The sequence below is a fragment of the Podarcis cretensis genome (genome assembly GCF_951804945.1).
Source record: "Podarcis cretensis genome assembly, chromosome: 5".
NCBI lineage: Eukaryota > Metazoa > Chordata > Lepidosauria > Squamata > Lacertidae > Podarcis > Podarcis cretensis.
The window spans coordinates 60,935,973-60,962,239 of record NC_137174.1 but is presented as its reverse complement, the minus strand read 5'-3'; the positions used below and the strand labels follow the sequence as shown (position 1 = coordinate 60,962,239).

The following is a 26,267-nucleotide window of genomic DNA, read 5'->3' as shown; positions in this document are numbered from 1 at the left end:
CTAGGTGGCGCATGCGGAAAGGTTTCAATGCTTCACCCACAAAATGTTGACAAAGTGTAGGGGAGTTCCGCATGCCCTGAGGCAGAACAACCCACTGATATCGCTGGGTGGGCTGCGAATTGTTATATACTAGCAATGTAAAAGCAAACCGTTCCCTGTCTGCTGGGGCCAGTGGGATAGAAAAAAAACAGTCCTTTAAATCAATCACCGCCAACTGATATCCTCGCGGGAGCATATTTGGATTTGGCATGCCAGGTTGTAAAGTTCCCATTGGCTGTATTTGTTTATTAATTTTTCTCATGTCCTGCAGAAGACGCCATTTCCCTGATTTCTTCTTAATAACGAAAATTGGGGTGTTCCAGGGAGATGTGGACGATTCAATGTGGCCAAGAGTCAATTGTTCAGAAATAAGCTGGGCCGCTAATTTTTCTTTTGGTAAAGGCCACTGTTCTACCCATACTGGGGTAGTAGTGATCCATCGTAACGGCAGTGCCGTGTGAGGAAGTGCAGGGGCGGCCCTTAGAATAAATTTGACTCCAATTTGGTGTCTGCAATAGCCAAAATATTGCGCCCCCATAAGGAGACTGGAATGTCCATTATCAACGGATAGAGGGTGTGCAGAACCCCGCTATCGCTTTGGATGAGTATTGGGTGGAGACTGCGCCGTGCCTGTGATTCACCTCCCACACCAATAACTTGTGTGGCTGAACAGGTGGGCCAACTGGATGGCCAAGCAGATTTTGCCACGACTGTTACATCCGCCCCTGTGTCCAGAACTCCCTCAATGCGTCGACCTCCCACTGTCAGAGACACAGAAGGGCGCAAGGCTGTAATGTTCATGGCTGCTGCAATTAGGGGTAGTTGTTCGGATGGGGGGAAAATGATAATCTTTGCCACTGAAGTATTTGACTGTACCCTGCATGGACGATCCGCGTAAAGCGTGATCTCAGGGAAATTCACATATGGTCCGTGTGTTAGCATCGGTACCGCATGAATTCCTGCTGTTTGTGCAGATAATAAAGGCAATACCAGACAAGTGGCATGATTGTCCAACCCTGTTTCAGCGAGGACATGAGTCTTTAAAGGGCAGAAAGGCAAATGGAATTCCACGTCCTGAGTCAGGCGGAGCCGTGGTGCTGTTTCCCTGGACTCCGGGGGGTCCCCTATTGATTTGTCTGGGCTTGGGGTGGGCCCGGCTGCCGGTTTCCCTGCTGTTGTCCTTGCTGGTTTCGGGCAGTGTACTGACCCTGCTGTTGGTTCTGGGGAAGCGATCTGCATTGATTGGCCCAATGAAAGCCTTTTTTGCAGATTGGACATTTCGTAGAAGGACGCCTAGGCTGTGGCGTGGATCTGCATTGTGCCTTAAAGTGTCCTGGTTTGCCACACTGGAAACATGTTTTATCGGTGGCTACAGGCTGGTTTTTATTTAGCGCCGCCGCCAGCAAATGAGCCTTATGGGTGGCTGTACCTACAGACTAACAAATGCGAAGCATGGCTGCTGTGTCTGTGGTGGGATTGTGTATCATTGGTCGTAATGCAACTTTACAATCCTCATTGGCATTTTCAAAGGCCAATTGTTTGATAATTATTTGTTTGGCTTCAGGATTATCAATTTGGCGACTCACTGCTGTAAGCAGCCTGTCCATAAAGGAAGAATATGATTCTCTTGGCTCTTGTCTGATTGAACCCCACCTAGACTGAATACTGGAGGGTTCTGGAATTTTTCTCATTGCTTGTTTAGCAGCAAGAGCGGTATCCCTCAATAAGATTTGCGACAGTGTGGCTTGCACTGAAGCCTGAACAAAGGGACCACGCCCCATCATGGCGTCTAGGACGTCTGCGAGGGTAATATTTGGATTATTTCCCCTGATTTGTTGTAATAAGGCCAGAGCATAAACACGGCGGGCAGTTTCCCATTCATGGACAAACAATACACCTGCTGATGGGGGTAAAACATACTGGCCAGAAGCCTTATGTCATCTGGAACCAAATGTGGCTTCCAAAAGCACTTGCGTATATGGGGCTTGGAGTCCATTTGTCCTTACTGACAATTGCAGCTCTTTCAAGATTTTAAAGTCAAAAGGTTGATGTTGGGCTTGAGTTCCTGCTGGAGCGCCAGCAGGTGGCACTATAACGGGAAATGCCACAGTATCCTGAATTAAGGAACAGGCAAGGACTGCACGTTGAAAAGGGGTGGCTGGTTCTGTTGATGAGAGAGTAGGATCATTGCCAGCCAGACCACGGTATTTTTGCAGGATTGGATCCTCTGGTGAGAAACTATAGTCCGGAGGCTTGGGGTCTGGTGGTGTTGGCAAGGCAAGTGCCGGAACAGATGGCAACACAGCAGGCTGGACTAAAGAAGCCGGAGGTAATGTTGGCAATACAGCCATGGAGATATTTTTGGTGATAAAGAGCCCATGGCATAACGAACCTTGCACCATGCATTTAGAATCCGAACACCAATGCTGGGGTGTCCATGAAAATGTGCTCCAATCTTATCCCAATGTTTTAATTCCCAAGTCCCATCTTCAGGAAACCAGGGGCAATGCTCATCGATGGCCTGAATAAGCTGTATCAGATCACCCTCAGGAACTTTCAATTTGTTGGAGGAGAGGAGAAATTTTAAGTCTTTTAAAAATTTCTGTTGGGGAATAGACAAAGGGCTGCCCATTTTTCTAAAATCAATATAAAAGGGATCGACTCACCAGGGATCCTAAGATGAATAGCGCTTTGAAACCCTTGCCGGGCATAGCGAGTCGATGATATCCGTTACTTGGATCAAGAAGCCTCACACGGCTTCCTTTGAAGTCAGCCTCACGCTGTTTTCTTTAGTCAGCCTCTTCTTTTAAGTTAGCCTCAGAGAGGACACCACCTGACGGAAGTCCTGCCGTCATTAGAGGGTGCTTAGCATAGCATAGAAAAAAGACACAAAGAGGCAGCGAGTATTTTCATAATGGAGGGGCAGCTCCTTTTCCTTCCCTCTCCTCCGGTAACTTTTATTATCCTTTGTCCTCACCAACAGCATGGTCATCTGGCAATGTCTCACGTCATCACCTGGTAATGGTTTAACACTCCCATCACCATATAAGGTAATCACTGCCCAGAGGAAACACAACTCCATATATGGTTATACTGCTGCCTCACTGAGCTCTGTGAGGGACTGCGTAGCGTTACAAGCTACTACAGTGACTGCATGGCTCCCACATTGATTGGTCTGTCTTGTTTTGTTTTTTTAATGGGTTGGGTTGGGATAGACATACTTATGCCCTATGCTAGCTACATTAGCAAGATGGATTTGTCTATTGATTTATGTGGGCAGCTCTTACTCCTGTTTCTTGGGGCATAAAATAGTGAACCAGGAAATGTCCTATCCAGACAATGAGATGGGTCTCTCTAACCTTTTTATATCCATATGCCTCCTCTTCCATCTTCCTTTCTCAGCCACTCCATCCCCCTGCCCCACCCAGTTTCCTCTCAGCATTCTGTGCTATTAAGCATGTTGAGTCCCAATTGGTGTGTAGGTTGGGTGGTTTCTGTTTTGGCTACAGAAGTGAGAGCACTTGGAGAATTGAAGCAGAACTAGAGTAAAGGACATAAGGTCATATGATGATTTAAACTGATGGTTCGGAGAGTTAGACAGTTGATGAGGGTTACGCAGGAGAGCTGGGGAAGACACATGGATGAGTAGGGGCAGAGGCATTTAGGTTTTATAGAAAGGTTGTCATAGCTAAAATGTATACCAATGTGTAACAAACCTAGCTATAGACAACAGTTTGGGACTCAGGAAAAGATGTATTTTTAATCAGCTGCATGAATTCCCAAAGCTGGTGTTACAAAAATAGATTGTTCATTTGGGTGTTGTGAATCTGTATTTGTTTTTCTTATTGAGAAACCAGTTTGAGTAACTTGATAACGTCTCATGCATAACTACCACCTGGCAAGGAAGTAGAAGCAAGTGAGAACTGAGTTATGTGACAAACACGTTGCGTCCCGTTTGAATGTAAGCACTAAACCATAAATTTAGTGCTACGTGAATGATCTTGTTCGATCAGAACATGGCTTATTATCCTGGGTTGTTAACCAGCATTAACCCAGAATTCCCTGGTTTGGATATAATTCTGCTTACCTTTTTCATGGTGCCAGCCCCACTGCCACTGACATTAAATTCCTCCTGCCGAACTTCTGGCTGGTGGGAGACAAACCAGGGGAGACAAACTCATGCAAACCAAGGGATTTGAATCTGGTCCACCTTTCATTGGGGTTGTGGGTTCACAGCGCCTGGGCATGCCATGGGAAACTGTGGCTTAACAAAAGGCAAGATCTATCAGCTGAAACCAGTGCACCTGGGGAGGAGGAGCAAGGGAGGAACACACATCCACAGTGTTCCTCCATGACTTCAGAAACCATGGTTTACGATGGTATGAATGAACATCTGAATGTAGCTATTAAAACTATGTTTTTGCATGTACAAGCAGCTCAATTGGTGGCATTCTCAGATAGGGTTGGGAAATCCTAGAGAGCTCCCCCCCCCCAATAATTTTTCATTTACATACAAGAGCAACATACAACACCAGTAGCTTGTCCAGTGGTACTGTACATTCTTATACTTTCATATGCAGTACATACCACACAATCAATAGGTTTATTTATGTATTCTCAGTTCAGCTATCGTCTGCATAGAGACTCTTGTACTGAGGGTGGAATAAAAGTATTTTCCATCTTGTTTATAAAGGAAAAGAAAAGAAGCCAAGTCTCACCAAAAGTGACTTGAATCAAATTCCTGGACTAGCATGGTCAGGGAAGCAGGTTTTACATCATGGCCTTAGAGAAATGATGCCAGTCAATGCCGATGAGCTTTCACCACTTTGGCACCCTCCTGATATTTTGGACCCATCAGTCCCAGCCAGCACAGCCTGATGTGCACAATACTCAGTAAAATAGGCTAACAACCTGTCTCAGTAAAGTTGAGTTCCCTATGGCCAACAAACTGTGACTTGTTAGGTAATTGTTGACATGCTATGAGGCACCGACGAACGAGAGAGACAAAAACAGGAAAGAATCAGGCCACATCATGAGCTTCCACTCCATGACTGAAAGTCAAGGATCCTTTAATAACCCTTTTGATGGAACTGAAATGTGATTTGTGACTGAAGGCTTCCCAAATCCACATTACTACCACCATGTCAGTTTTATATCAGTGGAATGTAAATAGACTAATAAGATATCCCATTGTGTTAGCCTGGAGGTAAGTTAAACATGCCCTTGAAACCAAAGACAAACTAACACATAATTAAAACTCTCATAGTGAAATCACCCTTGTGGCAGAACTATGGGTCCTTGTAATGCAAAGGGAAGAGTTCAGATTAAAACCTGGTGCTGCTTTTCCATCAGAAAGCCCAGAGCATCTTTGACGGTTACCTCTAGGAACCCATGGAAATCCTGATCTGATCTGGGATGGGGGTGGAGGCAGTGAGGAGTTGAAAAGAAACATTACAAAAGGGAAGAAAACCCCTGGAGCTCCCTGTTCCCAAAGCTCAGAAAAGCTGTTGACAAAATCACCAAATCTATTCCAAAATTAGACTTCCATAATACCATAGAAAGGATGGACTGTGACCTTGTGTCAGTACCATGGTCCATGTGCACAGGTAAAAGAATGCCGAGGGTCACCTTCAGCAGCACCTTCCATGCCTCTTCAACCCCTTCATTCACATATGTTGTGCAGACATGGAGAAAGCTCCTGCAATTTCACAGAATGTAGAACTGTACCAGGTGCAGCTTTCCCCACTGCAATGGGGAACCCCATTGCAACTGATGGAATCACCCCTCCCCTTTCTATTCAACTCTTAAGGATACCAGTGTCCTCTCAGGAGCTTCTCTTAGCAAACTGCAACCCTAGATGGGCAACTTGCCACATGCAAAGCTGATCTGTGATCCTACAAATGAGCAATAGTCTTCACCTGCCCATAAGAATTCCAGTGCATTTATCCAGGTGTTCTCCACAAAGAGGTCCACACACAAACACTACTTAGGAAGGAAAAGAGGTCAGGGGTATTTTCTGTTTGACCTATAGCAAACTTGAATCCCTCCTATGTAGGTCACAGTTACTTCTCTTGAAGCAGTTAATCTCCTTTAGTCCCTGCTCTTCAAACACCAGTAATGTCTGCACTGGACTCAGGATCCTGCTTTTCTCTCCAGGGAAGATAATCCTGCTGTTTCTGTATTTGCAAAATACTGTGTTGCTGTTTGGCCTGACTGGCTGAGGATGAAGATGCCTTCCCCTTTGATGCATATACAGTGGTACCTCGGGTTAAGTACTTAATTCGTTCCGGAGGTCCGTTCTTAACCTGAAACTGTTCTTAACCTGAAGCACCACTTTGGCTAATGGGGCCTCCTGCTGCTGCCGCGCCACCGGAGCATGATTTCTGTTCTCCTGAAGCAAAGTTCTTAACCCGAGGTAATATTTCTGGGTTAGCGGAGTCTGTAACCTGAAGCGTATGTAACCTGAGGTACCACTGTATGCAGTAATCACCACCACCACCACCATCATCATCATTATCTCCTCTGCAAACTGGCTTTCTGTTATCCTGAAGGGACAGGGTCTGCAATCCCTTCAGACTGAGTCATTCCACAGGCACCAGTCTTCCACAACATGGTGCTGCCTTTGAAAAGGGTTTGGAAGCTTCAGCTTGCCCAGAATGCTGTGACCAGACTGCTGTCTGAGGCTAGTTATAGGGAGCATGTTTGTTGTTATTGTTTAGTTGTGTCCAACTCTTCGTGACCCCATGGACCAGAGCATGCCAGGCACTCCTGTCTTCCACTGCCTCCCGCAGTTTGGTCAAACTCATGCTGGTAGCTTCAAGAACACTGTCCAACCATCTCGTCCTCTGTCGTCCCCTTCTCCTTGTGCCCTCCATCTTTCCCAATATCAGGGTCTTTTCCAGGGAGTCTTCTCTTCTCATGAGGTGGCCAAAGTATTGGAGCCTCAGCTTCAGGATCTGTCCTTCCAGTGAGCACTCAGGGCTGATTTCCTTAAGAATGGATAGGTTTGATCTTCTTGCAGTCCATGGGACTCTCAAGAGTCTCCTCCAACACCATAATTCAAAAGCATCAATTCTTCAGCGATCAGCCTTTTTTATGGTCCAGCTCTCACTTCCATACATTACTACTGGGAAAACCATAGCTTTAACTATATGGACCTTTGTCGGCAAGGTGATGTCTCTGCTTTTTAAGATGCTGTCTAGGTTTGTCGTTTCTTTTCTCCCAAGAAGCAGGTGTCTTTTAATTTCGTGATGGCTGTCACCATCTGCAGTGATCATGGAGCCCAAGACCCTTTTAAAACAACTTCCCGGGCTACCAGTCTGTTTCCAGGCAGAATTCACAGTGCTGATTATGACCTATAAAGCACTACTGTATTTGGCTTGGGCCCAGACTACCTGAAATACCATATCTCCCTATGTAAACCTGCCCAGGTGCTAAGCTCCTCAGGTGAGCACCTACCCTCAGTCCCTTCAACAATAGAAGCACGATTGATGGTGACATGAGAGAGCGCTTTTTCTGTGGCTGCTGCCATCTTTGAAAATTGCCTCCCAAGAGAGGTTAGATTGGCTCTCTGTTTGTTAGCCTTCCACCAGCAGGCTAAGTCCAATTCAGACACACCTTACAAAACTAAGGTACAGATGATGCTGATCACTGGGGTGCTATTGGAGCAAACTGTATTTTAATTACTGGTTTGAAATGTCTTTTGATGTATTTTAACTATTGTTTTTAACTAATTTGGTTTTGTTACTTTGCATTTTATAATGTTTTAAATGTTGTAAGCCTCCTTTAGTCCCAGTTTTGGATAAAGGTGGGATATAAATATATTAAATTAAATTATTATTATTATTTTAAAAAAGTGTTCTCCAGATGTTGTTGGACTACAGTTCCCATTATCTCTGACCATTGGCTGGGGCTAATGGGACCTGAATCAAGCAACATCTGGAAGGCCACAACTTAACCACCCCTGCTATGCACTCCACCAGGGATGGGAAACCTCTGGCCTTCTCCAGCTTCCATCAGCCCTAGCCAGCATGGTCAACAAGGAGTGATAATGGGACTTGTAGTCCAGAGGTTTCCCACCGCAGCATTACACTGTGTGGGATTTCATCAAGGGCACTGCTGATTCACTGCATGCTTCCCATCTTGTGTGATCTGTCACATGTTAGAAGCTGCCCCTTGCACAGTGGGACGCAGTCAGCTGCAGAGCTTTTCCAAAGCTGTCAGTTGCTGAAAACTCTCCACTCCACATCATCTCTCCGTTTCTGAATTGCATTCTGCCCGGTGATATTGCTGTGTGGCAAACCATTTCAAAGATGCATACCTGTCAACAGTCCTCAGAAATGTTCCATTTGCTGCCTGCTGTGCAACATCTTAGCTAATGGACTGCTATACAAAAGAATTTAAAGACATCTTAAGTAGCTTTTGAAACATTCATTAAGGAAAATGACAAATGGATGCATTTTAGTAGCCAATGAGCAATATTTTGACGTTTGTACAAATTCAAACATGCAACAATAGAAGCACACGGCAATAAAACAGAAGGCCTTTACAGCTTTTTGGAAGAAATTGTACTTGGCATTGGAATTACCTTGCTGAGTCAGGCCAAAGAACCACCCTTTCTATCACTCCCTTTGGTCATATGGGTGAGCCTGGGAAACCAACAAGTAGTTGGTTGGGAGCTGCCCAGAGTGGTTGGGGAAGCCCAGCCAGATGGGCGGGGTATAAATAATAAAATTATTATTATTAAAATTATTATAGTGCATAATGGAGAGAGCCATTCTCTGCTGTTTGCCTTCAGCATCTGTGCAAGGGTCATAGCTCAGTGGTAGAGCATCTGTTTGCATGCCAAAGGTCCCACGTCCCATCCCAGGTAGAGGAACTGCCATTAAGTATCAACAGTACTGATCTATATGGACCAATGGTATGATTTGGTCTAAGGTAGCTTCCTGTGTTTCTCTATAGTTCTCCAAGTTAGACTGCCTTTGGACACAGAGGGTCTGTTTTTCTTGCTCTTACGGTTAATTTTGCAATTAGCAGATATGTCATCCATGAATTTAGTGAGTCCTTTTTAGAGCCAGTGACCATAACAGCACCTCATGGCAACAATTAATGAATCCCATAATTATTCTTTGCTTTAAGAAATGTTTCCTTGTGTTTGTCTTGAACCTCTTGTTAATCAGTTTCAATTAGTTTGTGATCAACATTCTGACCAGATGTGATGAATAATGCTGAATGTGAAATTGCTTGCAAACATGTGTACGTGAGTCATAGAATCACAGAATTGTAGAGCTGGAAATGTCCATGAGGGTCATCTAGTCCAACCCCCTGCAATGCAGCAATCTTCTGCCCAACATGAGGTTCAAACCCATGACCCGAAGATTAAGAGTCTAATGTTCTCCAAAATGTTGAGGAATTTTCATGATGATTTAAAAATTCAAAAATTGCTGCAAAATGTGGAGCATTGAATTTAATATTTGGAAGAATATAAACTGAGAGAACCCCCTGGAACCAATTTTGTGGGTGCACAGAAGTCTGCAGGGGAGAAGAAAGAAGGGGAAAGTTCCATTCTGCTAGCACACATCCCTTGCAGACTGCCCAGAGTCTTTTGTGTGGTCACTCACAATTCCAGTACAGAGTCATCTCTGAGTTGCCACAGCGTCACATTTGACATCACAGTATTTTAGTTGGGCAGCAAACACTGTCAAGCATACTGATAACAGCCCAAACATGTATAAATGAATGAAGAACCGAGTTGAGGGTGTGCACCCCAACCTTAGCTTTGGGCTACCCCAAATTATATATTTAAACCTCCAGGAGAGTGGCTTCTACCTGGGAGCATGATGTGCTTAAGCATAGTTCCCCAATGCCAGAAAACCTTAATGTATGTAAAAACAAATAAAGTATGGGGGCAAGTGCACCCCACTGGAAGCTAGCCTGCAGTTGAGCCACAAAGTATGAGCTACCAAAAATGTGTCTGCTTGAAAAATCAGCTCTCGCGCACTGATATGTGCAAACTCCAAAAATCTGGAAACCAGACATTAAGTTCAGAGAAGAGTTGACATTTCACTGAGGAAGAGTTGGATGATTATTGCGATGACTAATTTGTAAGGCGAATGTAAGAACAGCTGTGATCAGAACAAGGTAGCCATGTTGTTTCACAACAAAAATGTAAAGGTTTCTACATTTGAAATCAATTACAGGGTGAAATCAATGCAGTTAATATGTTGGGAGAGAACAAGCCTATGGTGCAGAGATAGAACATTTAATTAATGTTTGACCTGTGGGGCAACTTAGGAGAACAGAGCCCAGCAGCCACCACTGCAGGGGGTATGAAGAATGTGCTGCACCACTAGACCAGAACAAGTATTATGTGGCAGCTGTAACAGTGCCAGTTCCACAGATTTGAAGTGGATAAGCAAGTATCCATGGGATAAGGCAAGTAAACTGGTCTCAAGCCATTAAGGGTTTTATTTACTAATAGTAGCACCTTGAACTTGGTCTGGAGTGTGCTGTATGCTGATCAGGTCTCCTTCCTGCCAGCGACAATACTGCAGCATTCTGCACTAACTGCAGCTTCTGGGTCAAGCGCAAGGGAAGCCCCACATTGAGTGCATTGCAGTGATCCAACTTTGAAGTCACCAATTCCTGAACTACTGTGCTCAAGATCGTCTGGTCTAAGAACAGCCCTAGCTGTTGTACCTGTGGAAACTAGTAAAAGGTCCTTCTAGCTCCCTGGGCCTGCAGGGACAGGGCTGGATCCACAAGCACCCCAAACCTGCTCCTTCAGGGGGAGCCCAACGCTGTCCAGAACAGGGTTTCTGGACACTCGCCCACAGTGCTTCAATCTTGCCAGGATACAAGATCAGCTTACTTTCCCTCATCTCCCCCATCACTGCATGCAGGCACCCGTTCAGGACTACCATGACTTCTGATTCAGTTCCTATGGAAAAATAGAGCAGAGTGTCACCAGCATACTGATGGCTCTTAGCACCACAATTCATAATGACTACCCTCTTTACTCAATGGGAAAGTAATCTTGCATCACTTCTTTTTGTGAGGGGTGGGGGGAGCTGCTGACTTTAATGTTCAACTACAGCATTTACATTGTTTACTGTCTTGGATACCATTACAGTGGTACCTCGGGTTACATATGCTTCAGGTTACATACGCTTCAGGTTACACACTCCCCTAACCCAGAAATAGTACCTCAGATTAAGAACTTTGCTTCAGGATGAGAACAGAAATCGTGCTCCGGTGGCGCAGCGGCAGCAGGAGGCCCCATTAACTAAAGTGGTGCTTCAGGTTAAGAACAGTTTCAGGTTAAGTACAGACCTCCGGAACGAATTAAGTACTTAACCCGAGGTACCACTGTATATTATTTTATTGCACAAAGTGCTTTTTTTCCTAGGGCTACTCAAGGCACCTTTCCTTCTTCAAATGTTAAAAGTGTGGCACTTGCTTTAACAGCTTCATGGTGAATACTGGCACCTTTCTTTCTAAAATGAGGGGGGAGGGAGCTCACTAATTGCACATATGATATGTACAATCTTGAATTTGGGAAAGACAATATAGACACAATTGAAACAAATGAATAAAGCCACAAGGCATACAAACCCATTGCCAATGACATGCATTGTCTGAAAGCTCACATTTTCTTTCCCGCCATGTCAATTAATTCATTTAATAGGATTTCAAGTTTGCTGTGAATATCCAGGTTTTTAGTTGTAATCACAGAGTGAGTTCAATTCAGTCTTTGGTCTGTCTCACAGGTGAGGCTGTTTATAACTTGATGTTTTCATTAACACTAAGAAACATTCCTGTAAAATCAGAAAGACATTTTCATTTTAACAATTCCTGATTGAATTGATCAAACTGGTAATGAAATCTTATCCTGTATGAATGAAAAACAGGAAGAGCAAGAGGAAAGGATGAGGAAAATATAGGCTTAATCAGTTCCATGTGCCCTAGGAGGCCTTTGGGTTTGTATGTCTTGGACAACAGTTCTCTAAGCCAATAGCAAACAACTTTTGAAATGGAGGGAACTTTCAAAAGCAGTTAATGATATTACACAGGGGTCTGTGGACTTGGGACTGAGCGAATCTATCTATTTCAGTTTCTTTCTCTGTTTTTGTCTTTATTTAGATTAGTTTCTTTTATCTTACGAAAAATATTTAATAAAACCTTGGTTTGTTTTTATAAAATAATCACTTCCCCAGTCTTAAGCTGTTCTCCAAATCTGAATCATTTCACATTAAAAATAAATAAATCTTTATGGAAATTCACCAGCAATTTCATGCACATTTCCCCTAATGCAATGGAGTTCTGTATGCTGGTATAGCTCAGTCAGTAGAGCATGAGACTCCCAATCTCAGGGTCATGGGTTTGAGCCCTAACTTGGGCAAAATAATTTTCTGCATTGTAAGGGTCTGGACTAGATGACCCTTGTGACCCCTTCCAGCTATACAGTACTATGACTCTGTTATTACAGTGGTACCTCTGGTTAAGAACTTATTTCATTCTGGAGGTCAGTTCTTAACCTGAAACTGTTCTTAACCTGAGGTACCACTTTAGCTAATGGGGTCTCCCGCCGCCGCCGCACGATTTCTGTTCTGATCCTGAAGCAAAGTTCTTAACCTGAGGTACTATTTCTGGGTTAGCGGAGTCTGTATCCTGAAGCATCTGTAACCCGAGGTAGCACTGTATTTTTTTTAGTAACGTATGCATTTTCATCAACACTTTTCAATAATATACAGTGGTACCTTGGGTACCTCGGGTACCACTCAGGTACCTCAGGTTAAGTATTTAATTCGTTCCGGAAGTCCGTTCTTAACCTGAAACTGTTCTTAACCTGAAGCACCACTTTAGCTAATGGGGCCTCCCGCTGCCGCCGCACCGCCAGAGCACAATTTCTGTTCTCATCCTGAAGCAAAGTTCTTAACCCGAGGTACTATTTCTGGGTTAGCGGAGTCGGTAACCTGAAGCGTATGTAACCTGAAGCGTCTGTAACCCGAGGTACCACTGTATGCATTTTTGTCCACATTACTTGGTCAAAGAACTGCATTGCAAACTTTGCAGAAGTCTGGATTTCGAAGGACAGCTGAGTTTCAGTTTGCATATTGTTTCAGAAAGTGTAAATTAGGTAGTTTCACATTAAAATGGCAAGACAGTCAAATTTCTCCCAATCCCCACCTGTGATTCAAAGGGAGGGAGGAGTCATAGGCCATGCCCAGTTTTTTTTTGCAAGCATCCATTTGGATTTGACAAATACATTTCACACACACCCAGTAAGAAATGTTCACCCAGCTTTTGCTCTAGCTGAGAAGGTCAGGAGCCTATTGTGATCTGGAGGCTGGGAGGTGAGCTGTGTTGGAGATTTTTATTTTATCTTGGGAACTGGCAGGGTGTAAAAGATGAAACATTAAGTGCACTGGATGCATTGGTCTTGTTGTCTCCAATTCAGCCTAATTATTAATATGCTATGCGGACAGCAATGCTTTATTAATTGTATCAGTAGCTGGTGATCAATGTGACAAGTTAAGTAAAAGAGCACTGTTATTCATCAGCGTTGTCAACAGATAATTGTCCTCATATGCATTTGAATAAGACAGAGGAAGAAGCAGAATGAATGTGCTCCTCTTATCACATTTAAGTTTAGCTCTGTAAGTGTCAACACAATTAAAGCTAGGAAGGGCACAAGGCAACATAGAAATATTCATATTCTGCTATGGTCTGTAATATTCTGGAATGTACATTCCAAAGGGGTCTATGCCCCTTCAACTAATATATAATTCCTAGTGAGTCATACCACTGTTGAAACCCAGCACAAAAGGAAATACTCAGCGAACAAGGAGAAAAAACTCCAGACATCTTACTGCAATATGTATAATTTAAAGGCTACTTGGACAGAAACAGTAAAGTACTGCATGCAATTGACCATTAAACAATCTGCCATGACATTTTTTGAGCTTTCACAAGCAAACAAACAAAAAGAAACCCATAGCAAAACATTTACATGATCCTCAACACAGAGACACAATAGCATGAATTCCAGGATTGTGCTGAAGTATACTGGAAACAATGGGTGAGGGACCAGTGAACCCCTCCAGACATTTTTGGACTACAACTCCCATAATTCCTGACCATCAGCTATGCTGGATGGGGCTGGTGGCAATTGGAGTCCCAGCAACATCTGGGGAATCACAGGTTCCCCATCCCTGCTGGAAACCAATGTTGAGATCCTTTACAGTGTCTCTGTGAGTTTCCATTCAAAAAAAATGTCATGTCTTAGGCAAAAGAGAACCACATGATGGAAGTAAGGTGGTATATAAATGTGGGATATAAATGTACCCATTTAAAAACAACACCAACTCCTGAAAGTACATTGAAAAACAGAAGGTGGCCTAATATTAAGAGGAAGCAAAAATAATACAGAAAAATAAATAAACATACCGTATTTTTCCATGTATAAGACTAGGTTCCCCCCCCCTAAAAAGTAATGTCAAAAATTAGAGGGCATCTTATACATGGCTACATCTCCCCCCCCCACATTTTCTTAAATCTGAGTCCCCCAAAATAGATGGCATCTTATACATGGGGGCGTCTTATAGACGGAAAAATACGGTACATACATACATACATACATACATACATACATTATTTATATATATAGAGAGAGAGAGAGGTTCTGGCACCTCTCAGGTGGGCACCGTTGCCATTATAAGACAACAAGGGAGCTGTTCATGGTGAAATCCTGCACCTCTTTTTCTAGAAAAATAGCACTGATAATAGCTATAATTATAAAATAACGTGTACAATGGATTTTGGTTGATGACAGCCTTCCTCGGGGCATGTCAGACATGTTGCCTTGAAAGGGAAACTTTTGTGCCACCAGTGAAGGTTGTCACTGATGTGTTGAGCATTTTACTTTTTCATTGGGACTGTTAATAAAGGCATTCTTTCAGTGTGGTCTTGAGGGTTTGCTTCCTTTTGTTTTAGTGCTCTATTTTCAACTTCAACCCAACAGAATTAGGTGTGATTAAAACTTTTTAATTGGAGGGGAGGGTCTTACAGCGAGGGGGGATAGAGACAAAAATCTACTGGGGCTAGATGTGACCTGTGGGCTGGAGGTTAGCCACCCCTGCCCTAGGTAAAGTCTATTGATCTCCATAGGTTTAATTTGTTGGATTCTGCTCATAACCTTGCTTCACACTCACAGGGAAAAATTAGCAGCTACTGTATTATTTACAAGCTAATTTACTGCATATTTTATTTCCCCTTATTTCTTATTCTGTGTGGATTTTCTCTATGGATTTAAAAGGAAAATTATCAAACAGATGTGCTTTAGAGATGTCATCCTCATGTGAAAAATTTCCAGGGCATAGACAAAGCGAAACGTGAGTTCTGGATTGTTAATTGATCGTGTTGCAAAGCAGTGAGATTTTATGAACAGTCTCTGGGGGAATCTGTCGAATATACTTCAGTGTGCAATAAATTTACTAAACGATGAAAAGACCAATAGGCTAGGAAAGCTATTGGATGAAGTAGGTGTTATTTATTTATTTATGTAAACTGTTTTGTGAGTTAGGAAGTTCATGAGGCAAAATGGCCAGTTGAAGTATGCACTGCTTTAAAATGAGGTGAATTAAATAGGGTTCCCCCAGCATACAATACCTAATTATGCAAAAGGACTTTAATATAACCATAACAATACAATGCACAACAATATACTACTTGTTAAAAAAGAAAATTCAGAAACACACTAAATACATCCACTTAGCAAGCACCACCAGGGACTATTTAGCCAAGGAGGTATCTCAGCAATAAATCTAACAAACAACCATACAAAATATTCTGGAGAGGGAATTTTTGGATCACACCTCTCTGACCAGCCACTTATTTTTACTTACTTATTTATTAAATTTTCACCCAAAGGTCACAGGTTGGTTCACAACATAAAAATACGAAATGAGAACACAACATATATAATAAAAAAAAACCAAACAAATTGCCCACAATAACATAATGCAAGAAGGGGTCCCACATATCTGCAAATTTGTCTCTCCTGCGTTCATCCCTCATTAGCTTATGTCTTTGTGTAAGTTTTTCAACCAGGGCAAGAGGCCAGATTTTGGACTACCGTCCCTGAACTGCATTTAATACTTCCAGTGGTGGCCTATCTCTAGACGAGCAAGAGCTATTGAATGCAAACTTAGGTCTTTGTACAATAAGCCATAGTGAAGCAATAAACATAGTAATTGTATTTTTTTATTAGGACTGGATGTTAAAATGTTTTTTAAAAAAATATTCTTACTTTCATGAGATGGTTTTTGAATTAGTTGGCAGGTTCATTAGCTTGCCCTTCGCTAAAATTCACTAGCCAGACTAAGGAATCACGACAGTTCACTCTTTCCCCCATGCATTATGTTTTAGGGAAGAAACTTGCTCTATCAACTTAAATGTTAGGGTCCCCCCTTCCCTGCAAGCAGTACGCTTAGGATGTGTTCTGAGCAAAATGGTGAGTGAAGCAGAAGAAAGCTCTTTCTGTGACAGTTTATTTGTTCATAAATCTTTTTTCTATTAAGCAAAAGCAGAGAAATCCTCCGAACCATAATTATTTACCTTCTCCTGGAAATTGGGGAATCGCAAAGTGTACTTTACACATCTTTGAGCCCCTGAAAAACATCAGAAGAAATTCAGAACAGGCCCAGGGGGCAAACTCCAAGAGGCAACGTTTAGAAGATTTTAAACCTCTGAACCTCACTCTGTGGGTATGTGTGTGTGTGTGTGTGTGTGTGTGGACCTTGCTTTTGAAGTCTGATCTGCTGTGGAAGGTCAAAGCCCTGAGAATCACAGCTATATTTTGCATTCGTTCCATTCCTCACAGGTCATAGTCACTTCACTTTGGAATACTATGCCTGACGATTACAGGGCTTGACAATATGTGACCTTCAAACCCAGCTTGGAAATACATACTTTTAATGGCATTTCCCATTGCTAGACAGGCATAACTCTGGTTGGCTGCTAGCTTATCTCTAGGAGAGAGTGCTTCAGTTAGAGTATCTATAATCTCAGGACTTATTTTTCGATCTATGAACTGAGCATCAGAATGTAAAAAAAAATCCAAAAAAAATTAGAGCCCCTCATAGCTGCTTAATTCATCTACCTTTTCTCACAGGAAACATTTAATTTAGCAGAAATTTTTAGACTGTGGTGTGTGTTTTGTGCACAATGTAAATGCTTTAAAAAGGGAAGGAAAGAACCCCGCACCCCAGTGTTTTTAATAAGATGTGTAGATCTGAAACTGCTGGGAAAATGGGTCTGATATCCAGATAGAAAACAGCAGGACCACCAATAACTCTGCAGAGTACTGACGGGACATCACAGCATGATTTAAAAATCTATGGAGGCCAAGAACTATGATTTGACATGTGTCTCATTACATATATCACAGAAAGAACCACTAGAGCTACTGTGACTGCTAGGAGGGGGGAAGCTATTAATTGTCCATTCCACATTGGTTTCCAGGTTCAAATAGAATGTCTTTAACTACTTCTGTTCTTTATTGCTTGGTTCATTTCCCATGCAATAAATCTGACAGGAAAGTTGCTCAGCAAAGGTTTGGAAGAAGACATGGATGCTTTACAACAGGAACATTAAACTATATCTCATCTTCAAATTCAAGTACTAGTCTACAAGTGTTCGTGTCATAACCATTTTTTATTTTATTTTATTTTTTTACTATTGGGACATGCAATTTGCATCTTAAATTTTTTCTCCTTAACCCATGGTTGGGGGATGAAATACAACCACATTATATCCTCCCCTCCTCAGCCAATACATTTTGCTTCTGTTGGAGGTGTGTGTGTGTGGTGGTGGGAAATCTGAATTGTTCCATAAATTAAAATGTTGGAAATGTATTCTAAAAAGGGTGAAGATATACTTTTCCCTCCCCTTTTAGTAAAGAAATGTTTCATCTAATACAAAGGTAAGGAACCTGTTAAGCCCAAGGACTCCACTCCATAATGAGCAACCATCTGGGAGGGACGGCATGCCACTGGTGGGTGGGGCCAGAGACAAAAGAAGGTGGAACAACAGGTGTGACTCTTACCTGTGCACCAGAGGCTGCCTTCAGTTTTTATGTAGACATTTTTCCATCCAAGCAAGGAAAAGGCATTAGTAAAGCTCAAGAATACACAAAAACACCTGAGGAGTGTGTGGAGCAGGGTGTCTGAGAGGCAGTCCTTTTTTTCTAAACAAAATGTTTAGGGGTACTCTCATTTTGACTCAAGAAAACCACCATTTTTTTAGTTCAAATTGGGGAAAACGATACAGTAAATGGACAAAAGTACAAAGAACGCATTACCTCATATTACACAGCTGACAGCTCACAGCAGCTTCCACACATCCACATTCCACCCTGCTTCACACATTAAACGCTCACTTCCGTCTGAGACTCAGGAAACACAAGGAAAGCCACCATCAGAAGAAGAAGAAGAAGAAGAGTTTAGATTTGATATCCCGCCTTTCACTCCCTTTAAGGAGTCTCAAAGTGGCTAATATTCTCCTTTCCCTTCCTCTCCCACAACAAACACTCTGTGAGGTGAGTGGGGCTGAGAGACTTCAGAGAAGTGTGACTGGCCCAAGGTCACCCAGCAGCTGCATGTGGAGGAGCAGGGACACGAACCCGGTTCACCAGATTATGAGTCTACCGCTCTTAACCACTACACCACACTGGCTCTTATCAGGGGTGGTAACAACGAAACTAGATTCCAACTCTTACTTCACACATTAAACGCCCGCTTCTGTCTGAGACTCAGGAAACACCATGACAGGAAATGAGGCTGCCATCGGGGGTAGCAACGCAACTGACAATTCACCATGCTAGAGAAGAAACTAAAAAAGTTTCTTCTCCCGTTAGATTCACAAAATGTTTAGGGTTGCACATACCCCTGTGTCCCCCCAGAAAAAAAGCACTGCTGGGAGGTATGGCCTAAGGAGGGTCTGTTTTGGTGCAGAGTCACAAGTGCCAGATAGAAAGATGTGGAGGGCCACATTCAGCTCCCAGGCCTGAGGTTTCTCTACCCCTAATCTAATATGAAGAGTAAACTAGTGTTAGAGTGGTGGACGTGGAAATAGAAAATCCAGACTCAGTCATGAAGCTTACTAGGAAGCTGGTATAAGATGGCGCCCCCTCCCAGAGCCACATACAGAGGCCAGCCAGACTGGCTTCCTTCAGCACTGGAAAGAGGACAGCATTCTCCACCACATCTGAAGCAACAGACTAGCTTAGGGGGCTCAGAAAAAGCTGTACATGGCACACACACCATTGCCCCTATTTCCCATCAGTGAGCACCTGCCACCCGAGGCAGATGCCACAGTCTGCACAATACTAGGGACAGAAAAACACTCTCTCTACAAAAAAAGCACCACAGTCACAGGAATAAAGCTTCGCTGGGCATTCAAATAGTTTTCAAGTAGTTGTATTTTTCAATAGATGCTTCTGCTGGCTGAGGAAGGAAAGTGGAAATACTTTGACTATCTATGCTGTGTGTTTATCAAGTGTGAAGGGAACCCAAACCTCTTCCCACAAGTTAATGTTTTTCAGGTTAATATAGTTGTAATTGCTGGATGTGCTCTCATGTAAAAACATTTCCCCAATATGAATCTATCTACCACCCTGCATATGAAAAATGGCATTCCTCCTCCCATCAAAAAAGGGATAGATTCAATCTATTATCCTCAGGAGTCATTACGGAGCTAATACCTGTGATTGTGACATGTGAGTTCATAAGGTTTGATAAACTCTTCTGAGATGCATCTCCTCTTGAAACATATTGCAGTTTGTGGAAAGATCTTATTATTCTCAAGGAGCACTTCAGGCTTCAGAGAAGTAATCCTATGTAGATAAAAGGCTGAGCCTCTCTTACCAATTATTTCAAGGGTTGACTGTCATTTGTTCCATAACCAGGAGGTGGCAAGAATTCTAGTGATGTAGTTTATGATGTCACATTTGCTATAATCCTGCCTCTGAAACAAATCACTATAAAAGGGAATGAAAACGTGATAACTGAAAATGTCAATTTATTAGCAATATGCTATGTAAATGATAGGGACGCGGGTGGTGCTGTGGGTTAAACCACAGAGCCTAGGACTTGCCGATCAGAAGGTCAGCGGTTTGAATCCCCGCGACGGGGTGAGTTCCCATTGCTCGGACCCTGCTCCTGCCAACCTAGCAGTTCGAAAGCATGTCTAAGTGCAAGTAGATAAATAGTGTCAAAGTGCAAATAGATAAATAGGTACCGCTCTGGCAGGAAGGTAAACGGCAGTTCCGTGCACTGCTCTGGTTCGCCAGAAGCAGCTTAGTCATGCTGGCCACATGACCCAGAAGCTGTATGTCAGCTCCCTCGGCCAATAAAGCGAGATGAGCACCGCAACCCCAGAGTCGGTCACAACTGGACCTAATGGTCAGGGGTCCCTTTACCTTTATGTACATGATATTTCAGAATATTTATTTATTTATGTTTATTTTTAAAAAAATCTGTCCTGTGTATTTCTCCAAAGAGAGTCTAAGCGACTAACAAACTGTAAGAAAAACAGAATGAAAGAAACAAAATTATCTAAACACCTTCATACATTCAGATTAATAAATTAACAATATCCGACCCATTGAAGAAATCCCAGCAGCACAAAAATAACATAGAGCTGAGTCAGCAAAAAATACAGTTAATCAAATATCTTTTCACTATTTATTTCTTAAAACTGAAGAAGATGATGATGTAAACAACCTATGTTCTTCATTCAGTCACTGTCACTGTCGCAGTCATTTTTTTAAAAGAAAAATCAGGTCTGCAGCAGAATAGCAATGGTGCTATTAGGCAGGTACAGTGCTATTTTTCTAGAAAAAGAGGTGCCAGAACTCATGATGAACACCTCCCTTATTCTCTTAAAATGGCAATGACAGCCACCTGAGAGGTGACATACGGTAACTGAGTTCCTGTGAGTTCCCCCTGAAAACCAGCCCTGGGTAAGTACCACAACAGAAATGGTCCCACCCCCTCACTTTCTGAGGATGAGGGATTTGGAGCAGATGACAATCAGAGTTTGCAGTGAGGAACATATGGAAGAAGGGAACCCATACTAAAAATATAGGCTGAACAACATTGTTTCTTGATTCACATTTGTGCAAATAAAAGCAACAATTGACTACTACGGAATCAGCCTTCTGCCCTTCAGTTGTTTCTGGACTACAACTCCCATCAGTCCAGCCAGCCCAGTCATTGGTTAGGGGTGATGGACGTTGTAGTCATAGAATCATAAAACTGTAGAGTTGGAAGGGACCCCAAAGGTTCAGCCCTATGCGATGCAGGAATATCAGCTAGAACATCCATGACAGATGGCCATCCAACCTCTGCTTAAAAACCTTAAAAGACTCCAAGGAAGGAGAGTCCACAACCTCCTGAGGGAGACCACTGCCAGGTACCAGGATGAGGAAGGCTGGTATAAAACATGTTTACTGCAAACAGGCAGTCTGCAACACTCACTTTTCAGACTTGTCCTCTTTGGTCACCGTAGAACATGAGTACACATACAGTTGTTTGCAGAACTTTTCCGAGGTTCATTGCTACAGAAAGAGAGATGCAAAGGTTCTTAAGGAACTTGTTAACAAGCTTGTTTGGACAACAGAAGGGAAACAGATCACAAGGCTGTATACAGCAATCATTTTAAGTTGGCCAGAGTCGCTCCACTTACTTCTTAGGGAGTTTGTGTAATGGATACATGTCTGAACTCTCAAGTGGAATTTCTTAACAGAACTCTGTTGACAGGCTGTGAAAAATATGAAACTGAACTTCCATTAAGCACTTAACTTCAAAGGAGAACAGAAATGTTGCTAAAGCTTTCACACAAAGCAGAATGTATTTTATCTATTCCTGAAAGGTGTGGACATTGTTGTAAGTCACTGAAGGACTGTGATCCGATATTTGTTGAGAGTAAAAGATGTCGAGCTTTATGCCTCCTGGGTGTCTTCGCCATCAACATACCTACCAGCGTAACTTACCGTACTGAAGGCTTCTCGCTTATCGTCTTAGAAGCGTGAATTAGAAGCAGGCTGAAGATGAGTCTACTCAGCAGCCCCAAAACTGGAAAGGCATGAAGGACAGTGATTCTTAGAAGACAGATTCTGACACTCAAAGAAAGAGTCCATTTATTTCATTTAAGTTTTAATCTTGCAGCTGTTCAAAGGAGTAAAGTAGATCGTCCCCCAGGATAACCTGAACAAACTGCACAGTCAAGAAGAGTGCTTGGCCCCTTTGTACCAGAGTTTCTTGTAGAATGATGGCAAATTTCTTACCAAGGCTGCAATCCAGTGCCCTCTTACCTGGGAGAAGAAATGAACAAAGGTCTCGGTTTCAGTTTCTCATTTTTCTCAGTTCGCCCCATTGACTCACCAGTTTGAGATTTTGTTTCTTTCATCCTCTCCCTTTAGATCTTATTTTAAATTTCAAATATATGCATAACAGTGAATTTTTTGTTCTTTATATATATAACAAAAACAAAGTAGTACCAATGCATTACAATTAATATGTTTCAAGCAAAAAAATATGGTCCATCTGATAGTTCATTCTTCCCCCTGAGTCCCATTAGGGAAAAGTTGGGGTATATCGAAAGAAATAATACTAATACTAATACTTTTTTTTTTTAAGTACAAGTTGTAACCTAGAAAGACAGTTATGTACATTATCTTAAAGTGTTGTTACTTATCCAGTAAAAATTAACCATTTACTCATCTAATTTTGTACAAGCAACAACCAATTCGCACACGTTCAAAGCATGCGTGACCATACATGTGCTCAACGCCACAAACACAAAAGTGGCTGGGAAAGGGGGCGTAATGGGGGTAGGGTGGGGCAGGGTGATACAGGGTGGAATGGGACAAGGTGGGCTTATAGGCACCCCTTTACAGCTCAATGAAAACTGAGTCTGCTCAGTGGCCAGGGAATGGTGTCTGACTATAAAGGGCAGGGTGTATGTGTGAAAAAATTTAATGGGAAGGCAAATGGAATGGAGTATCCTGAAGAGAAACATTTCACACTGCAGCTTTCTGTTGCAGACTCCACTTTTAATAACACAATAATAAGCCAGATATCAAGTGTTTGAGAAGTCTACTTTAAAGGAAGTCAATTTGCATGAATTATAAGTAAAGGATTTTCATGGTGATTGTGCTTTGATCCTAATAACGTTAAATGTTGAGAGAGAGAAAGCAGTTTCTGTATTCAAATCACATTCTCCACAGCTTACCATAACCTTAGAAAATGTTAGGATCTGCTGATTGTATCTAATCTATTAATCTCCAACTCGCTAGAAGATTTTTAAATATGAAGAACCACTTCTTTCATGTTCACCATCATAAGATGGTGAACTCTTGCTCCCAAGAACTCTTGTTCCTCAGAAATACCTCATGAGACACTTCAGAGAGGAAATAAACAGTCACCTTCCTGCTAACCACTAGGACAAGTCACAGTTCATAAGACTGTTTCTGAAGAGCAGATTTCTAACACAGGGGGCCAGGCAGCAGGAATGAAGCCAGCACATCTCCTCGCTCTCCAAGCTATTGGTGGCAAGGTAGCAGATCACGAGGGATGCTTGCAATATATTGATTCAGAAATTTATATCCCGCCTTTCAGGACAGGCACTCTCACAAGGCAGAGCACAGAACACACACACCCCAACCACAATTTCAAATATATAATTGCACCCTTTAAAATGCAGTAAAAATACCAGCAAGATACAGCAACTGATGCGAATTAATAAAAAGCAGTGCTTGAGAGTTCTGCCCAGCACTGTTTACCATCCTATTTCCCTCACATGCCTGAAGGAGATTCAGTGCTGTTCACCTATACAGGAAATTCAATTCCCTGCCAGGCACCTTTCCTATTCATTAACTCCTTCAGTTTCTCTCTTCTCAACCAGCTAAGTCCTGGCAAAGGATGAGCTTCCTGTGCTTAAGCTGCCTTTGTACTTAAGCAAATTCAAAGCATGAGTCACATACTGTGAGTCAGCTAAATGCCTTCCTGCGAAGCAGGGCGGAGAGCTGCAAAACAGAAGGCTTTCACCTGACCTTTACTGGAGTCATTTTTTAAAATGCTATTTTGTCCTTGATTTGGTGATGTGCTGAAGATAATTGCTTTTTTTTTTCTCCCAGCAGAAGAAATGCCCGTTTTTTTCGAGTGGGAGAAATGACTGTTTTCATTGATGTTAAAGGAGTGCAAACCTGGTTGCCTGATTCAGGAATTCCATCAGAGACACAGCTGCCCTCCGTAAAGACTACCAGAGAAATTGTGACTAAAGCACAGGCAGGGAAGGGGCAGCATTTACTGGGCTGTTTGAATTCCACACGCAACACCTGCTTTTATTAGTTTACAAGGGAGTTGGTGGAGAAACAACCCATCAGTGTTGCAGGATACCTATTAAGGTAACCTATATTAGATAAAGTGAAACAATGCACCAGAACTATGGAACGTTTTCTCACTATAATCTGGTTTACTCCACATGGAATCAAACAGTCCAGAAATCTCATGAAAACAATATCTGTACTTTAGCTCCTGTAAGCACATTACTAGAAATAGATTTTCTGCAGTTCCCCCCTTAACACAGCTGTTTAAACCATAGGCTTAAATAAGATTATGCTGTTTGCTTATTAAACCTGAAAGGAAAGCCTATTTCAGTCATCGGTAGGCTCCAAAGGAAGAGTGAGGGAGGATCGTCTGCCAAACATGTCTTTATCTTAATACAATGGAAACTGCCCACATTACCGGAATGATCTCAGAACAAAATGAGTACCAAAGCAACACTGAAATTATTTGCCGTAGTGGCTTTCTATGGAAAAATACAATTTAGTCTCCCTCTTTCTCTGACTTATTGTAACTGTGGAATTTATCTGTCAGTGAATTATGCCACATTAATGGTGTTGTCCAATATACGTCTACTCAGAACTAAGTCTCATTGAATTCAATAGGGTTTACTCTCAAGTAAGTGTGTTAATAGGATTGCAGCCAGAAAAGATGAAGGAAACTTTGAACAAAGGCTATTGAGCTATTCTTTGATCACATGGAGCCTGGCCATATAATAGCAGAATCCTGATTATATCATTAATTATCTCAAGAATATCAGCTGGGAGATATCTTTTCACATGCTCTACAATATCAGAACAGCTTTATAATGCAAATACGTCCATATTTTCCTGGACATTACCGGAATTTCAAAGGCGGAATTGACATCCAGGGGGATTTCCAAAAAGCAGCACTCAACAACCTGGAGGGGGTTGTCTAAAAAAAAACACAACAATTTTGGGGTCTTGTACTTTTTGAAATATGGCAACCCTATCTTAGAGGTAAGTTTCTCACTGTGTTCAGTGGGGCTTATTGCTAGATAAGTGTGTACAAGACAGCATATTTTGTTTGACCGGATATAACATGTTCCTCAAGAAACAATAAAATGCCAGTTTTGAAGAAAAAGTTTAATATATATATATGATTTCTTCTTGCCCCTCAATATAGTAATGTGCTTTGGCCAGTGAGACTCTGGCTCAAATCTCTGCTGAGCCACAAAGTTTACTGGGTGACTTTTGAGCCAGCAGATATGATTCATCCCAACCTACCTCTGAAGGCCATTGTGAGAATAAAATGGAGTGGAGTGTAATCATGCATCCCAGCTTGAACTATTTGGAAGAATTGCAAGACTAAATGGTAATAAGCAGTAAAACTACTGTCAAGAGGATAGTTATACAGACCAATGTTCTTATGGATTAACAGCATCTAACTGTCCCTCTCTACATTTTCAGGAAGTGATGGAATGTGTAACAAGAGTGAGAGAAATTATTTTATTCCAATGAAAGTCGCCATTATAGGGATCAAAATGTCAGGAACCTTCTCAGCAGTGATCTCAGAACTTTGAGGGACTTGTTAATGGAGCCCTATCCTAGGATCAGGAAAGCAGTAAGACACCCACAGCTATTTTGTGTTTGAGTAGCAAAACAACAGTATTAGGCAGGAGAAGAGGAAAGGAATCACATAGGGGCTACAGAGGCATTTAAGGAGAAAAAAACCTAGGTGCCTATTATTAGTAGTTACATTACCCAGTTAACTCACAGGTGAATGTCTCCTAGCACCCATAAAGTAGAGATGTATTTGATCTCAGTCTCTGAGCTGCATTGCTGTCTATAATTAGCACCA

General features: G+C 42.3%; 1 long non-coding RNA gene across 1 annotated transcript in view; it reads left to right on the top strand.

Moving 5' to 3' along the window:
- LOC307217497 overlaps positions 1-26,267 on the top strand; it is a 267,460-nt gene that overhangs the window by 217,264 nt on the left and 23,929 nt on the right. The gene's annotated exons all lie outside the window — the stretch shown is intronic.